General features: G+C 34.9%; 1 long non-coding RNA gene across 1 annotated transcript; it reads left to right on the top strand.

Moving 5' to 3' along the window:
* The first annotated feature begins 254 nt into the window (after nt 1-254).
* Nucleotides 255-7,398, top strand: LOC108448217. The gene is made up of 3 exons (XR_001864031.1): nt 255-390; nt 843-1,014; nt 3,224-7,398. It is a non-coding gene; the product is annotated as an uncharacterized LOC108448217 (long non-coding RNA).
* Nucleotides 7,399-7,800: the final 402 nt, after the last annotated feature.

Genomic DNA, 7,800 nt, shown 5'->3' with positions numbered 1-7,800 from the left:
GAAATACAAAACTTAGGAAAGGAGATTTTCCACATAGCTTTACTGCAATTTTATGATTGTTTTCTCCAGACAGACCTTTAAGCGTACACATCTGTGAGAGACATCTCCTCTCTGACACCGAAGGAGGCTTTTTGCAAGCACTTTAGCCACTCTCTAAAAGTTCATTAAACTGTTAATTGAATCCAATTCATATTATACAAAGCCTCTGTTTTTATTTCTGTTTCAATCAAATAGAACTCTAGCTTTTCCTGCTTCCAGATTATAAATTGCCTTGTCACTGAAGCATCAGAGAGGCAACAGGGAGGATGGAGTTTTTCATTTTGTCCCATAGCCTCTGCTGGAAGGAACACTAGCTTCAGATCCTAAAATCTTTTGACTACCCACGGAGAGGTAAGTGCAGAAAGAACATCAAGCAAAGCTATTCCTGAAGCAATTTAGCTCTTTGTTTATCGAATGGTTGAAATAATAGAGTACATTATGCAGAAAGGCCTTGATTGATATACAGAGGCATTATATCTCAGTGCCACAACTCAGTCTCACCCTCCAATACAGGCTGATGTGGTTTATTTTTGTGTTACTTATTCAGTGAGCTTTCTGCCTTATCATCTGGTATTGAAATATGACTTCGAGAACAAAAAGGTTTGAAAATAACTTTGAGAGTGAATTAAAAGGGACGAATCCAAATCTGTTGAAGTTTTATTCAGCAGTGAATAGCTTATGAACAAATTTAATGGCCCTGCCTGCAATCACTTCATACTTTTTGGTAAATATCTATGGTTTTTCTATGGAATTCCTTCCTAATATATTAATGTGTGTTGGTGAATTTCTGTTTTGTTATTTAGTTGCACAAGAAGAATGTCTGGCATGGAAAATTTTGTCATCTGATTTGGGAAGGCAGCCCATGATCCCAGGATAATTCTTCATATTTTTCTCTTGCCTCATCCTTTCATCACAGAAAAGGAAAAAATACTATCTCACTCTCTTGGATGATACTTCTTTCTTCATATATTACATGTAAGGATTATTTTTGTTTTTCTGCTGTGTCTAGTGCAAGGATATTGAACAAAGCCTATTCAAAATAATATAAAAAATGAATACTTAGATATTAGTATTGAATTAATCCTTATTTGAGTAGTTTAATGGCAGAATGAATGCTGAACATAGCTAGGTATTTTTCCTTTGCTTTGAAAACAAATACTTGCTTTGGTTTCAGCTAAAGTAGGCACGAGGCAGAAAAACACTACAGGCATGAGAGAGAATTGTTTACAGGTTTAAGTCTTTTCAACACTGCAGTCCTACTCATAGCATGTATCTCCTCTTGTTTTCAGAATTACTGTGTAACATCAGGACAAGTTGAGAACTAAGATCACACTGTAGTGGTGTTTTTCTACAAAACAAATATATTTTTAAAGAAAACTATTGTTAGCGAGGCCAAACCAATATGTATGGTTTTATATTTCAGTACATTTTACACAAAAAGAGATAGCAAATGCAGAGTTTTTGTATGAAACTTGCATGTTTCAACAGGTATGATGTGACAACTGATGAATCTTAGCCATCAGAGATGGTTTGGTAGGAAAGATCGAGATGGAGATGTTGATGTTGAGAAACAGAGAAAATAAGATCTAACTTGTAATCTCTTTCCCTTAAGTAGCTGCAGAGTTATGAGTTAAATATGGAGCATCAGTTTTGTCAGATTAAAATGCAGCTAGGTTACAAATATTTTGAGACAGATCTCAAGGTCTCTCTTATAATGTCTCAAAATCTTCCCAGACATAATTTTCAGGACGAGAATAATAAACAATATGTGCATTGGCTAATACATTCACTGGCAGGGATACACTCAGCAGGAGTGAGACACATGCCTTCCTGATTGTCACTGTACAGTGTGTAAGTATACTGATAGGTGAGAAACATTAAAAAAACCCCAACCAAACAAACCAAAATGTGCTTTTTCATTTTACATAGACATTCTACACTAAAATTACTTGCACTCTGAAAATAAACACATACACTGTTGATTCAAGCTCTAATTTACATTCAGGTATCTCTGCTGCTCTTGAAAATAGTTTCCTGCTCTTACCAGAGAAAACATTTCTATACCAAAGAAAGGATGTTTGTATTAGAGAAAGCAAAAGACACTGTATTCCACTGTGGATAATTAACAAAATGTTTATTTTTAAAAATTGATGGTAGTTTACAGATCTATTAACATTTTAAATGGCTCTTATTAAAAAAAAAAAAGCACCAAATTATTTTATAGATGCCATGAAGCAGCTATGATCTATTATACAGGAAGACTTATTCTGCTGCAGTTTGCTGGTATGCACATGAAGTTGAGAGAGCTAGACCGAAATAAAAACTGTGATTAAACCAAGGAAAAGTAATCATAAGAGACAATGTTGCAATAACAGTGCAGGAAATCTCAACATGAAACTGTGTATAAGTGACAGATGACTTTATTTTAAAATTAAATGAAACTTGAAAAACACTGTGGTCCTCCCAGATCACTCTCTCATACTCACATGTTCACAAACACCAAGATGCTGGTATCCAGGTGATCTGTCTAAGAGAAGATAGGAGATGAGACATCAGTTTGTGGGTTGTCCTCTTGAGGTTTTTGGATTCTTCTTAGGTTAATAACCATACACTTTCCTTGAATTGGGCTTTTTGTTCCTTTAGAAAATAACCACAATAACTCTCTTCACCTTGTCCCACCTCTGTGAGCACCAGGATTTAATCATTGTCTTTCCTGTCTCCACCTGAATGCCGTGTGAAGTCCAGCCTGAATGTGTGATAGGATTTTAATGATCTGCTAATACCACATGCATCTGTGCCTGCTCATCATATAGCTTTTTCCTGTCTTTATCTTCCTGGTGTTTCCACAGCTGTGTTTTCTCAGCCATTGTCCATTCATACTAATTTTAACATTTCTATTAAAATTCTCTACATAATTAAACTGTAACTATAACACATTATAATTAAACTGTAACTATAACACATTTACAGTATATGTTATATAGTAACATATACTGGTACTATAACACATTGTGTCTCTCCTCTCTGGTGTCTGAACTCCATGAATTCAGGTTCATGGAACTTGGATGCTAATTTAATTACTTTAGGCCTTTTGTGATTCTTACAACATCAATATTTAGAATCTAGAAGTAATAAATTACAGCAAACTTTTCTTGCTTTTCTTGTTTTTCTTGCTAACCTCTAGGCTGCATGAATAACAGGATGCGTGCCCACAGTCAAACTGCCATGAAACTGTTCTACAAACCATAACTGTGTCCAGGGAGACAAGGTTAATTTTGTACAAACACATACAGAAGAAACTGGACATTTTGTCAAGAACTTTTCCTATGTATTCTTCAGAACAAAACCCCTTCTAGTGTATTTTTGGATGCATTGGGCTGTTTCTGTGACTGGTACTTTCATTTATAGCACAGCCAGTGTGCTGTAAAGATGTCTTACTGTACATGAGAAATGGAACTCTATTTTTATTCAAGAAAGTCCATTCAGAACAAGTACCATACCCAGTTCATATCCATGTTTATCCTGTCCTAACATAATGTATAGGACACAGGTAAAAAGAGGAAATACTAAGACTTCAAAGAATCTTCCATCTGTTCTAAATTCTTTGACAAAGCCAAGAAACCACAGTAATTGCTCAGATTGTACAATCCAGTAACAGAAGACTGTCACTAGCCTTGCATTCCCAGAATATAAACAGTCTTTCACACTTGTGACTTTTTTTAAGTTAAAAAGATAAAAAGCATGGGCTTCTTTGTATATATAGATGTATTTGGAACCAACAGTAATGCTTGAATTGAGGTCCTTTTCTTTTGAAAGAGGCTTTTTGCCTGTCCAATTTACTTTTCCTTTCTGAATACACCACTACCAAATGTACTGATTTTCTGCAATGTACTGCAAAGCCTCTTTCATCCCTTCCCCCGGATACAAGAGAAACTGTGCTGCTAGTGCATGATGCATATTTTAGAACTTTATTTGATACCTGGAACATTGGAGGAATGACATTTCATTGAAAGGATGAGAAATATATTGCTGTTTTGTTGGTGAGATTGTTACTTAAAGAACTGTAAGGGCACAGGCTGGTCACCTGTTCAGTTCTGTAAATCTAAATAAGTAAAATAAAATTTAAAAAAATAGTCTAAACATGCCACTACAGTTTCAGAAAATCCTTCATATACATTCTGGGTGTAAAGGTTCAAGCCAAACAAGTTTTTTTTTTCTTGTATTCTGCTCAATTCAACCATCAAGCAAATGACCAAGTCTGTCACAGCATAGGTATCACATGCATTCATACATATATTATTTTCATATAATGCACTACTAATAAATACTTGTTACTGTGCCTATTTAGTGTGTATATGTTGCATAAATGTAGTCTGTAAATACTCACATTCAATTTAATCAGTACAAATCTGAGCTGCAAATTCCAGATCTAAATAAATAATTATTAAATTGGAAGCAAATTAGTATTTGACAAGAGGTAAACAGATTTGATGTTTTTACGTTGTCATGCCATTTAAGCGGCTTTATATGTTAATTGAATACCAAAGTTTTTTTATTTACTGCTAAATTGATTGCTGTTACTCTATAGCTTGTCATGAAGCATCTCTTGGAGATCTTTGAAAAACAGTCAAGGATAATTTAAAATCAATTAGCTGAATAGAGAATAATTATCCTTTTTCCTGTCTAGAAAATAAGGTTCTACAACCATGGAAATGCATCATGTTTTGTAACTACAGTCTATTCCTAGAAATGGAATGCTAGTCGCACAAGCAAGGAAAAAGAAATTTGATCAAGGATAATTTTATAATATTAATTTATTGGATGACTCCTCTTAGATCTGTTGTGAAAAGTTAGATGATGAAATACAAACACTGTCCACACTGATGCTGACATCTGATCTGTAAAGATATGTTTTCCTATAAGAGGGCACTCTTTTCTTGCCATGCTCTCAAAGCCTGATGTTGTTTCTACATGTAATGTAACCTAACACAACTACCTGATCATAAATTGTAAGTGGAAACTTTTTTTGTGATATCACCTGCTCTATAAGGTAGTGACAACTCAAAGTCTGCATTTTAGAGAAGTAGATATCTATAAGAAAAAAAGGAAATTTTGTTCAAAAATCTCAGCAAGGAGCTTATTATTGCAAATTTTTTATTAATGAACTTCTCTATATAAATAATTTTTCAGAGTAAAATGAGAAATAGATATGTAATAGAAGGGTAGAAATAAAATCAGATTTAAATATGCAGTGAGATTTCCCTTCTACCTCTTCTTAAGTAAAAAATTCAAAAATAAAAGGCAAAACCTCAAAAAAAACCCCATATCAAAGCAAAACAAAACAAAAAGGAGCAACAGTTGAAGCAAATAAAGTTACACATGTAATATAAAATACAATATCTTTTTCATGGTCTGATCTTATAGCAAGAAACCTTGAAAAATCATTATTCTAGATTTCCAGGATTTTACATCAGTTCCAGCACTAGGCTTGAAGTTCAGACTGTTAAAATGAATAGGTGTTAAGCCATCTCTGAACTGTAAAACATAGTTGTATTCATCCACAGAGCCACAGCAGGATGTGTGTGAAAAACACACGTGTGAAAATGTGTATTTAATGGAACCCACATATATAAATCTTTCAAATACAAATAGGAAGGAAAAAAACCCTCTTCTGTGTATTCCTAAATTAAATCTATATAAAATGGAATCAGACTGAGAGGATGTATCAGTAAGGTAAAGTGAAATACATTACAGGAATGCTACAATTTCACTCGAAAGAGAAAGAATAAATTCTGGAAATTTAAATTCAAGGCAAATCTTAATAGAAATCTAAGCCTCAGAAGGACACAGCTAATGCACTCAGATAACCTTAACTCTGCCCATTAGGAATCCTTTTAAACAATCAGGCAATTATTTTCCTGTAATTGTTTTTGCACAGTCCAATTAGATGAAACCATTTCTGTTAGATTGTTTTCATTTTTATTTTCTCTTATAGTGTCACTATAGTGTGAAATTAATGTTTCCCATATCACTCTGCATCTTAAGTCTTGTTTACACATGGGAAAGTTTTGAAAAAAAAAAAAAATCTCTCTATTGATGACACCAATTCAACTGAACAAATGCTGGCAGCACTGACAAAAGTCTTAGACAGCTCGCTGACTGCCAGCATCATTTCAGTCCTGCCTTAGTTAGGCTTGCTCCCAGCTGGGAGACCTGGCACCATGATGAAAAGGGTGTTTATTGTCTAGATCAGAGCTTTCTACTCTGCTACATTTAATTGCTGCAAGATGTCCTTTTTAGATAGGTGTCTTCAAAGTTGTTGCCAGACTGGTGATAGACAGTGATGGGTCCAAGACAATTTGAATAGTTTGGGCAACATAAAGAAAAACAGTAGCCTTCCCGAGTTTTTGAAAGTCTTGGGGATAGGTGTACACTCTGAAATAGAACATGATAATTTTCTGTCCTGCCTTTTTTTCTTGACATTACATTAACCTTTGAAGGAGTCCATTAAGATTTCATGTTAAAGGTGATGGCATATTTCCCATTCAGACTCTTATGTACACTAGGAATGCAAGGCTTACATTCAGGAAGGGTACAAAGTAATTTTGCTATTTCGTAGTAATCACCATAGAAATAACTACACTATTTCCTGGAAGCAGTTTAGCTAAACTATTCTCTGAGCTTCCTATTTTAACTTGTTTCCTATCCCAATGCTTTCCTCAGCTCATCACCCAGGATTGGATTCTCCTAAGCTTGCTTTATCACTGGGCTCCTTACTCTTTATTCTCCTTAATTCCTATACCCACTCAAGTTCCCACCAGAAGTTCCTGTCACCCTGCAAAAACCCCCAACTTCTGCTTCCTACTCGTCCTTTTCTCTGTCCCAAACCAGATGAGATGGAAAGGACAGCATGCTTTTAAGGAACCATCCATGTGTCATCCTTTCCATAAAGAAAGGATCCATCCTTTCCAATATGAACGATTCTGTAAGCATGGAAAACAGATGACCTGAAGCTTTGTTGACTTTTTTAGGATGCCATTACAAATGCACTTGCCTATTTTTCATTTCTGTGCTTGTATTTGTGTGTCACAGCTCCCTGGGTTGGTATGACAAAGCAACCATGTTTCATAGCTATTAGATGAATGTCAGAACTTGCAGGACTCACAGGAAAGTTTTCATTCTGATGTTTGCAGTGAGTATCCAAGTTTTCCAGTTTGTTGAGGTTTCCTAATTGCTGTCCTTTTTATGGTGTGGATCAGGTTTTAACATCATTGACTATGCCAAGAAATCTGTAATTCCACCATTTTTGTCCTACAGATGTCTGTTCTTACATTGAATGATGTAAGTAGGTATGTTATAATAAAACTAACTATAAAAATTCTTTCAACTGTTTTAAAGTTCACTTTCCTAAACAAAAATAATAAATACAACACTTTTATTTCCAGCAGCTAGAACTAATGAGTATAATTTACCAAAATTTTCCATGAATGATAGATGTAATTAAGTGGATTTGTGTTCTGCATACACACATTTTGACCATATTTGTCTCAGTTTTTCCTCATGTCCTGTATGATCTCAGTTCTCTTCTGACGTGAACTTCCAGTTTTCCACCATGTGTCAAATAGTCTATCAGAGTAACCTCATCTCCCTGGAATGTTACTGCCTACACAAGAGAGAGAATTACGCCAAGCTGATTTTCAACATCTTGTGTTCACGGCCCACTTGTGCTGATTGGTCAGAGACAACAGATAACCCTTTAGT

This window comes from Corvus brachyrhynchos, unplaced genomic scaffold (genome assembly GCF_000691975.1).
Source record: "Corvus brachyrhynchos isolate BGI_N302 unplaced genomic scaffold, ASM69197v1 scaffold227, whole genome shotgun sequence".
NCBI classification, from domain to species: domain Eukaryota; kingdom Metazoa; phylum Chordata; class Aves; order Passeriformes; family Corvidae; genus Corvus; species Corvus brachyrhynchos.
The sequence above is the reverse complement of the archived record's forward strand: the minus strand, read 5'-3'. Positions and strand labels throughout refer to the sequence as shown.